The 11,544-nt window shown below is 29.4% G+C and overlaps 1 protein-coding gene across 5 annotated transcripts in view; it reads left to right on the top strand.

Moving 5' to 3' along the window:
• LOC142333637 (RNA-binding protein 24-B-like) overlaps positions 1-11,544 on the top strand; it is a 218,292-nt gene that overhangs the window by 80,397 nt on the left and 126,351 nt on the right. The window lies entirely within an intron of this gene.

The raw sequence follows: 11,544 nt of genomic DNA, 5'->3' as shown, positions 1-11,544 counted from the left end.
TGATTTTATGCACATATAGTATTTTAGCAAAAAACGTTTCAATATGCTGTTTTTAAACTATACATTCAGCTCGAGAAAGAATTCAATGGAAATCGCATCATTCCTCATATTCCCTTAATAAGTCTGACAAGGAATATTTTTTGCATTTTGAAATGTCTTCATCCTTTTGGAAATTTAATTATGTTAATTACAACCGGTACGCTTGTGAACTCCTAACGTAAAAAACAATTAGATAATTTTTTGTAAGAAGTCATTAAACCGTATTTTTTTAATACTAAGTTCTGGTTTCATACAGTAATTACAATATTCGCTTATGTTATTTTTTAGAAACTAAAATTTACATTACTCTTGAGCGAAAAAAATTGTTGTAATATCTGAACTATCGTGTATTTTTTGGGTTGACCAGTTTACACGTATAAACCCTAGTGAAGCTTGGAAAAAGCAGATTGTCTAAAAGTTTTTCTGTAAGTATAAATACTGCAGTTGTACAGGAGTATTATTTTATTTTGTACTATTTCTAAAATATAATGTGAAGGTGTAGTTTACGTAAAACAATAATATCAACAATGTACAAAATAATCATTAGTAGAAAAAGTTTACCCGCGCGTGCGTATGTGTATTTAAGCGGTCATGCATTAGCATATGAGTTTGCGTGATAGACATGGTTTGAATTATTGAAGAGAATCTGATAACGAAGTTCGTTATCATACCATCTTCTATTTTCAGTCAATATTCAAACATTGGTGTGGCTGCCCATCGTCCATTAACAATAAATTTACCTCATTCCTTTTTTTAATTCATTCATTTCAGTTCAAATTATTACTAGAATATAGGTCATATTTCATTAATATAGTTTTCTTTTTTAAATTTAGAATATAGTTTTATACTCGTATATAAATATACATATATATATTTTTGTATTATTAATTGTTCTTTTTTAAAAATAAACTCAAATACGTATGTTGGTTTGTCATCTCTCAAATTTAATTTTTAATATTTATTTAAAAAAATGTTAGTCGAGCCTATGAATTACTCAGCCATCTACATATTTTAAGTTAGTGTGTTTGTCACACTAACAAAAAAAGATAGTGTGTTAGTCACAAAAAAGATAGCTTTTCATTTGATTAAACTTTGATAACTAGTTGATTATTAATTTTGTCAAAACTTTGCAGGATTTCGTTAAACTTAGGAAAATATTATTCTTATTCGAGGGGAAAATTTGCAAAGGATTTCGTAGAAAAAATAATATCAGCTGAATCCAGTATTTCAAGTTTTGCCATTTTTTTACTGTTTCTTTATTTTAAGTGAAAAATATTATTATTAGTAAATTAAAAATGATATAAAGATTGTATTTTGAAGCATATTGTAAGTATTTTATATATATATAACTATCCACTTATTACATAAGTGGATTCCGGATAATAGGATTTCTGGTTAATAGGACCACCTATCGGGGCAGTAAACGGCTGCCCCGAATATTCGGGGCAGCCGTTTAATTAGGGCATTTTTAAAACAGAAACATATTGGTATGATTTATGTAAAATTACGCCGGTTTAACGGCCCAAAATGGCGCTTATAAGGCCCACTAGCTTGTTTGTTTCTTTCTTTTCTAAAATATCAAAATTTTTTTGGTGATTCAAATCGATTTTGTGTTGAGGGAGGTAACTTCCTTCTGTCACTGGTCTGCACAATACGTCGTGCGTGTGAAACAGTAGACATCGTGCAGTTATGATGAAGCAAATGTTTTTATTTTCTTCACTGCGAGTCCGTTGTTCATTGTGTATGGTGTTGTTATTGTTTTTCCGTAATTATTTTTAATCATGGGTTTCTTTATTACAAACACATCTCGTTATCTGGCTCAAAAGATCAATGGATCGAGTTACTGTGCTTTTTTGCGCGAATATGTCTGGCAGTGACAAATTAAATCTTCTTGTTATCTGTAAAGCAGGTAAAACACGATGTTTTAGGTGGGTTAGAATGGGGAGTTTACCTATGCATAACTACTTTAATAAAAAAAGGCTAAACGACCAGTCTAATTTTTCATGATTGGCTGAGTGCTTGGAACAACGAGTTACAGAAAAAATCAAGTAAGATTTGCGTGTTTATTGATAACAGTGCTGCTCATCTTAATGTAAATTTACAAAACATTCAAATTGGGTTTCTATCACCGAATACAACGAGTTTAATTCAACCGCTTGACATGAGAATAATAAAAAAGGTTACAATTTATTTACCGAAGTAAACCGATAGGTTACATTTTACAAGAAATTGAAGGAAATACGTTGACTTCCTCGGCTACGGCTAAATATGTTAGCGCACCTGTAAATTTATTTCAGGCAATTTAGTTCGTAGCTGATAGTTGGGATGAAGTGAAAAGTAGCACTATCAGAAATTACTTTGCCAAAAGTGGTTTAAAAGTAAATGCCGTCGATGATACTGAAACAATCGATGCTGACGACAATGATTACGTTTTTTTGCAGCACCAGGTTCAAAATTTTGAAGAGTTTTCAAATATAGACGAAAAAATAGAACGCTATGATGAGAATGAAACGGGTGATGAAGAAATAATTAAAAACATTACTGGTATTCAACAACTGGACGAGATTGAAGATGAAGACGAACCCGATGTCAAACACATACCTTCACAAAATGCAAAAATCCATTGACAGACTTCAGCAGTATTTTATACAAGAAGGCAGTGAAGAGAGCTCGCTAAAAAAACTACGAGTTTTTGTGCAAAATTTGTAGAACGTCAAGTATTAAAAGCGAGACGACAAAATAAAAGATTTTTTCAAAAAGTCTAAGCAAGTAAAAGACAGTATTTTTTTATTTTACTGTTCGTAAATAGAAATCATTACTGTATTTTCTATCTCATTTTTTTTATCAATCGTTTTGTTTTATTTTTTATATACATATTTTTTATTTTAATTATGAAAGATTACAAAAACTATTCAGTAATGCTTTGTACCAGAACAGTAGTTCTTTTTTAATGTAATAGGCCTGTTTTTATATGTGGCTACGAAATGGAAATGGTAGTATATATATGTATATAAATTTAAATTTATATTTATTAGGTAGTTTTTTAAATACTCAAAAAAGTTATGACGTAAGTTCGGTTTGAATTTGACAGTGCTTATTAGCAAATAACTCATTAAAAATTAGTTATTACAGTATAGTATTTCATTATTTATTATCTGAAAGGAATTGATAATTTTTCTCACTTTCTTCCAAAAATTGCGTGCAAAAGCTTGTACGTGCTCCTAAAAATAATGTTATATTTTGTTACAATATTACATTTAATATTATGATATTCAAAATTATTAACAATTAATTAGAATACTGTATTTCTTTTAATTTAATTTTCTAGATTTCGCTACAGTTTTATGCTTGATAACATTCAAATACATGGAACTGCTGTTGTTGATTCACATAAATAAACACGTATGTCGTGTCATACTTGCAAACACACCTGAGCACACTCCATTGTTCCACCCCAGCGACTCATTACAGTCCTCTCACCTTAACTATAGCCATAATTTGATTCGCAGTTAAAAACTCAAATGCAGTACGATAACGAAATAATTCATTGCGGATACGTACTGTACGTTTTAGCTCTTAAACCTACTTTGTTATAATGTTAATGTTAACATTTTATATATATATATATATATATATACCTAATCCAATAAATAGATATTTTATTGAGATCGGTATTTAATATTATATTATATATATGAACACATCACGTTAAGAACGTGTAGGTAAGCTACTCAAAGGATTATAAAAAGAAACTAACTCAGAATTTACCTGGATAGGTCAAGCAAAACCATTTCTCGAAGCAGCATCACTACATATATTTATGTTTACGTGTTAAAAAATAAGTAGAAAATTATGTTTTCTAAAATTGTTTTTTAATTTATATTATTTATAAAATCATTAATAAAATAATATCCTTTCAGTAACAGGAAATTTGTTAAAAATAATAACAACGGAAGTATAATATGGTCCTTTTTACGCATACCTAAGTATTTTTTTAATTAGTTAAACGGAGACCTAAGTATTTTTTACGCATACCTAAGTATTTTTTTAATTAGTTAAAACTGAGACAATGCTGTTCTCTTGTTTGTTAGAGGTACTTATTTTTAAGAATAAGTAACTGTTTTTTTTAAATTTTATTTAACCGCATTTACACGTACTTACAAGCATATATATATATATATATATATATATATATATATATATAGGCTTGTTATTATTTATTTCATATAACACACAGACACCCACACACTCATTAATTTAATATATTTGTCATGACTTTCTTACGTATCAATTTGCTTGATAAGTAAACACTTGCAGAACTTTGACATAGTAAATTTGTAGAGTGCATTTGAAGTTGTAAATTTTCAATTATTATCAATTAATTGAGGTGCTTTGTATTTATAAAAAAAAACAACGGATCTTTCGCGTTCCAGTTCTCTCCAGTGATAAACCTAGAACCTAGTGTTGCAATGTATTCAGAGAACAACTCGTTATTTATATTATGGCACGAAGAACAGTACACCGCGGACAGTTTTATAGGTCCCAGCCAGTCTGTAACTTCAACCGTGGTTGCCTGAATCTGGTTAGTGCAGAAACCTGGAACTTGGTTTTGCCTCAGAAAATTCCTAACCGGTATTGCAGTTCCTCCGTGAGCTCTTCCGTCTGGGTGATTTGTTACATACACAGAGAAACCTTGAAGCCTAAGGTAATTCCGGTCTGCAAAGTGCGTCTCTTAATAACTTTATTACATCCAGAGAATCGGTAATTGCCATAATTTTCAGTCCTTTAGCCTAGAACGTAGGCCGTTATTGTTCCATGTAACGATCCGCAGAAATTTTGTCATTAACACATTTTTGAGAGTACCTGAGTAAGTACGGTTATTAGACTCTTCCGATCTGTTGAACTAGGAAATCTGTGTTTAATGAAGGCCTGTCTAACCTGTCTGCATTGTTCTCACCAAACGTATGCCGCAGCATACATTTTTGTGGAGAGACTCAGGCTTTGCGCCGACCGTCCCATCCCAACGAGGGAAACTTTTTATCATCATACGCGGGGTCTGTCACTCTACGGCTAGCGAATTCCATTTTGCCTCACGTCTTCATTCCCTTTCTAATATTTCTTGGTAAACTCTGCAGTCTCGATAGTTCGCCGAATGGTCGGATTGACACAAAGCACAGGTTTCAGTAGTATTCCTGTCCTTCCTGGAACAACCAGCCGTTCGATGGCCTTCCCCACAATTTACACAGCGAAAGCGCTTCATGCAATTGTTTTTTGTGTGCCCGTACTGGCACCTCATGCACTGTACGAGGCCTGTTGGTTTCCGCGACGTTTCGAACGACATGCGGCAATTGGCAATGTACTTTATCTCAAATATGGTTTTATAGTTCTATTGCGGCTCTAGGTTCACGAAAAAAGTCAATGTGGGCTCTTTAGTTACTCTGTGGCGTGCATTTATTATGTCATTCATCCGATGCCCGTGACCTTCGATTTCTTCCTTGATCATCTCCAGTGGAATCGAGTAGTGCAGTTTCCTAATCACGACACGAAAGGCTCGTTGATACTTTCTAGTGAAGGTATGATCTATTAAACTATGTTCCTGAACTATATTTATGATTTTCTTGCACGCTTCAATATCATTAGAACTTACCCTTACTCACGATCGTTTGTAACATTTCGTACAACCTTAGCACATCATTTACCTCATAAAGCACAGCAGGTGAAGGGTTAACGGGTTCCGTTTGGTTGGTAATATTCGTATCCTCTAATGGAAGGCCACTAAATCTATTTGATAATCCACTATTGCTTGGATTATGAATTACAGTTTGTTTTCTCGGCATAGGTGTGGTTCTCCACTGACTAGAAGTAGTTTTTTTAACCTCCGGAACCACCGTTATATTCCTTCAGAGGATAAGATGAATGACAATTTATGTAGCGTGTGAAAATGCTATGTCTGACCGGAATTCAAACGCGGGACCTCAGGATGAAAGGCCGAGACGCTACCATCGCGTCACGGAGGTCGGAGACTGGAAGGAGGTTGGGATTCCATAATTACATTCTCGTTATCACTTGAATTTCCCGATAGATTGTTTGCTATGTCGTCTGTAATCAGTTTTCTACGTGCTACCCTCCTCGAGTCTCTAGTCGATGACGGTAAACGACCAAGTTTTCTAGATGTTACATGACAATCTCACAATCCCATGGATCGTCAATCATATTTGCTGATGGTAAGTAATCCATAATAAGTAAAAACACTACACATAAATAAATGAAGCAAATAAACAAAAAAAGAGTAAACAAATAAACGAACACTCCTTAGCAAAAGATCGCAAAGTATCTCAAATACTTAACTAAATAAAAAAACAAAATCTTATTAACTAACGAAAATTAATTTTTAAAAATGTAACTGCAAATGTAACATAACATAAGACAATATTACGCAAACATAACATGAATATAACTTTTAATTAGAATCAACAAATACACTACTATCGCAGAAAACAGCTGATGTATGTATATTGATTAATAATGAAAATATTTTATTTTGATACCATATTTAAATATAAATGATAAATTTTTAATAATCTAAATTAAATTTATTAATTTATTAAATCAGTCATCACATTAAAATTATATAGTTACCATTAATTACATTTTCACTGTTTTTTTGGTGTATGTATTTTTTCGAGTGTTTAAATTTTATTTACTATTTAAGTTTAAGTTTTTGTTTTTTATTGTTTTCTAGACTAGAAAATAAGTGCTTATTTTCTTCCTGTGATTATCAAAATTACATTATGTTGATTCTATTTATACCCTTGTAAATTTTCCTGAAAGCGTTTTTAAATTATTTGTCATTCCTGCATAGAAAGTTTTTTTAAATTTTGCTCTACGTATTCTCTATTATATACACCTGCTTTATTAAAAATATTAGAATTAGCACTATTGTAATTAATTAATTAAATGAGTATACTCGTACAAATTATTTTTGAAAAAAGAATCCTTCTGAAGTAAGGATCTGCAAAAGTACTTAACGAAGCAAAACAAACAGAAAGAATTTTTTCATTACTTTTAATAAAGTTATTTTTCCCTTAATAAACTTTGGCACATAAGCTGCGTATTATATTATGGTACTACGAAGAATTATGGTTGATAATTTGGTCATAAATATTAATAAAACAGAACTATACTTGTATGCGATAACTAATTTCTGTCTTAGTGTAGCGCGGGCGCGTGTGTTATATTAATTTAAAATTACCAGGTAATTTAACTTCTTTGTCTATTGTAATAATTTGGTGTTAATTATAAAAGAGTTTAAGGCTACGCATAATTTCATAATACTGTCAATAATAAAAATAACAATCATAAAAAAATAATTACTAAAATAAATTATCTTTATATTGATTACTATTTATAAATTAATTATAAATAATTATTAATTGTAATTATCATTACTGTCTCGCATAATTTACTCGTAATAAAATATATTTATTCATGTTTCCAATTAAGAATTTAAATAATTACGAAACACTACTTTATGAGAAAGGTGTCACTTGCAAAAATTGTATATCACCTTTATTTCATTGGGATCGAGTAAATTGTGTTGCTTGTTATTTTAAGAAAGAATATGCTATTTTTGAGAGTAATCTGTGACTATAAGGTCGTCTAGTGCGCAGTCATTTAGTCGTGGGACCGAGCACTTGTAAAAGATATCATTACTTCTAAAATAAGGAAGGTTAACACATATTATTCAGTATTATTTTAGGTGATAATTAATGAGTAATGAGATAATAGCTTTTAATAAATGAAATTAGCACCTGCGTTTGAAAACAAAAAAAAAATCTGCGCACACGCAAGAAAGTATCAAAATAATTGAAGGAGTAGATTGCAAGTAATAATTAATACGCGAGTTGTTTCGTGAAAGATTAGGTTCTCGATTTAAAAACTTCTATTTTTAATTAACTATTTTTCTATCTTTTGTTTGAATATTTCTATTAGTAGAATAATATGACGTTGTAAGTTAACTATATAAAATTAAACACACTTCTATATATTTAGTATTTTTATTATAACATATAGCTAAACATTTTTTAAACAAAATTAACTAATGATGATTATTTTTTAAGTTAATCTAATTACCAAATTCCTTTTAAATTCCGTTTTTAAAATAAGCTACAACATAGTTCAATCGTTTCGATTATTCGAATAATTCATTTTTTTATCGTATTTTGCGAACATAACTATAACGTAGGTGTAGCAAGGAAAAATAACACAGATGTAACAAAACTGTTAAAATACAGTACAACAAATTAAGTTTTTTTACACTTAATTACAGACTTCTTAAAACAATTTTATTTAAATGTGAATGTAAAATATATATATAAAAAAAACAAAAACATATTTAATTGAATATTGTTGGCTAAGTTAATATAAAATTGTTTATAGGTAGTTTTTAAGCGGCTTATTATTCATTTTTCAGATAATTTTTTAACTTTATACAAATTACAATTAGTTTTACATGTTTCTATTACGGAGAAGGTAACACGATCGGGTAATAAGCATGTTTGTGCACTTATAACACGAGAACTGGTTCACAGATTTTAATGAAATGGATATAATACGGATTATTTCGATCTTGAGCCTTTCATCGGTTGGAATTTTGTTGAGCAAAAATGACGAAAGGTATATTCCATTACCTCAACAAGGAAAAAATTGATCGTAACTTATTAATTGACTTCTCAGTTAAAATTGCTTGAAAGGGTTCAAAAACTCCTTTCATTCATTATGTATTCTTTGCATATGATTTAATTAAAATATTATCGAGAAGAGTATTTGTAAAAATTTACAATAAATTACAACATTTATTAAAAATAATTATTAAAATAAAATTGAAAATTATGCAATACATTTAATAAATGTAGAAAATTTATAATAAATTGTAACTGAATCAATGGAAATAATTACAAATTGGTTCTGAGAAAAAGAAGAAAAAGAATACAAGTTATAAATATTAAATGTGTTTTGAATATTGATTTTATACTATAATGGATGCAGCAGAGTTATGAAATAAATTACATCATTTAGTTAAAATAATCACGAATATAACAAAAAATAAATTTAAAGTTTTGTTATGAATAAATCAATTTAATTATATTAAATTTTGTTTAATCCCGAGTAATTTTGTAAAGAGCCAATTTAAAATTTAAAATGGTTGTACTTAGGAAAAAGTCAAAAGACTAAATGTTATATAGAAAAAATTCTAATATAAAACAATGTTATGAAAGGACATTCATTTTTTATCAAATTAATCTCTTCTAAGTTTTCATTAATGTGGTATATTTTTTTACAACCATACGGCCAAAATATAATAGACTATTAATTCGAGATTTGCCTAAGGTTTATCGAAAATATAGTTCAATTTTTTACAAACCAATCGACTTAAAAAAAAAAAAATGGTTCTGGAATCCATTAAACACAGAAGCGGGTTCTTTCCTCTTGTATCCTCTTTGCCATAACAGAATCCGCAATTTCCCGCTAGCTAGCTACTCTTTTTAGATGCTCAGTGCTTTTAGCTAAAAGTTATTTAAATTTACATCTGTATTGCGGTGTTAAAAGCCAATAATTTCACAAAAATATTGGCTTTTAATGAACAGATTTCAAGTAGTATATATTCTCTACATATAACTGGTTGTATGTTTAAAACCACTTATTTACTATATTTATTCAACCATAGACAGAGCCTAGATTCATCTTTGTAAATAATTTTTGTTTTGCTAAACCTTTAGTTTGTAATAAGATTTATGAGGTAACAGTGATAAAAATAGTTATTTTCTTTTTTCATAAAGAAGTGAGATATTCTTAAATATTTATTTTATTTGTCAAAAAAAAAGTTGTTGGTTATTTAATGTTTGTGGTCAAACATTTCATCTAGCGTCTTGGTTCTTTATAAAATTTTGCGGTGAAAACTTAAAGATTAAACAAAAGGTCATAGGAAATTTTATAAATTCATGGGGTTTAATTATATTGTTACACCATCGTTATAAATTATACAATGTGCGATCTAAACGAGAACATTCAAGATAAAGTTTGCTCAAATTAAAGAAGTAAGCAGGTAAACCTAAAATGTGTTACATTTCATACATTAAATTTGCCTTATTCCTTATCGGGCTTTCTTTTCTCTTTCCTGTTTAGCCTCCGGTAATTACCTTTCAGGTAATACTTCAGAGGGTGATTCGGCCATTCCTGAGATGCGTGGTTAATAGAAACCCAAGGACAAGGACTTGAACGCTGGGAACTTTCTACTTCAAATTAGCTGATTTGGGAAGACGCATTCACCACTAGACCAAGCCGGCGGGTTATTCCTTATCGGCCTAACTTAAATGCATTTAATAATTTTAGTTTAATCCTTGCGGCGTTTTTCAAGTGATAGATAAAGCAGATAGGAAGCCATAAGCAAGGAAAAACGTTTTCTATCATTGTTACCGCAAGAAACTTATTACAAAATAATAAAATTTTGTAAAAAAAAATAATTTAAAATATGAATTTAGGCTACATCTATGGTTAAATAGATTTGCTTTATTGTACCTGCTTAATACAAATCTCATAGATTTATTATTTAATTTTACATTGTAACATTACAATTTATTATATCGTACAAATTTTATTATTTACATATTATTATCAGTTATTGAGAAATAAAATACAACTTATTTTATTGGTAATAAATAAAGGCAGTTTAATGATTTTTAGTGTTTCAAGGCTCTCTTGTTCAGAGTTTCCTAAGTACTTTTGCTTAATGTGTTTTAACAACTCCAATAACAAGATTTATGAACTTAAGCAAAAAAAAGAAGAAAAAAGTAATCTCAATAAACGTATTTCAAAGGCTCAAAGAATGCTTAAAATAGATATATTAGTTTTCTTATTTAACTGTCTAATTTTTGAGGAAGACGTCAAAAAAAACAACAAAAACGCTACTATTTCACCAATTCATAAGTCACCATTTAAAGAAAATTTAAAAAAAATATATTTTTTTAATTTTTAGTGCAATGAAACTGGTTTTACTGTTTTTGTAAATTTATTTTATTTCAGTCTTTTTAATTTTATTTTTTATGTAAAACTTTTTTTTTTGTCTTCAGTCATTTGACTGGTTTGATGCAGCTCTCCAAGATTCCCTATCTAGTGCTAGTCGTTTCATTTCAGTATACCCTCTACATCCTACATCCCTAACAATTTGTTTTACATATTCCAAACGTGGCCTGCCTACACAATTTTTCCCTTCTTTATGTAAAACATCTATATCATAAGCCTGCAACAAACGCTGTCCTTATTAAAGAAAAAATATAATTTTTTCTTTATCTTAATAAATATAATTAAGAGAATACAAAGAAACTGCTATTGAGCGTAAAGCACTCGTGAATATGAGAAAATGTCCTTCTGTGTAACTTTAATTTTCAAATTATTATTTTAAAATCTTGGGTGAAATATTTTGATTTAAATTAGTATCGGGCTAAA

This window comes from Lycorma delicatula, chromosome 1, assembly GCF_047948215.1.
Source record: "Lycorma delicatula isolate Av1 chromosome 1, ASM4794821v1, whole genome shotgun sequence".
NCBI classification, from domain to species: Eukaryota; Metazoa; Arthropoda; class Insecta; order Hemiptera; family Fulgoridae; genus Lycorma; species Lycorma delicatula.
Note: the sequence above shows the minus strand (reverse complement) of the source record. Positions and strands in the feature narration are given on the sequence as shown.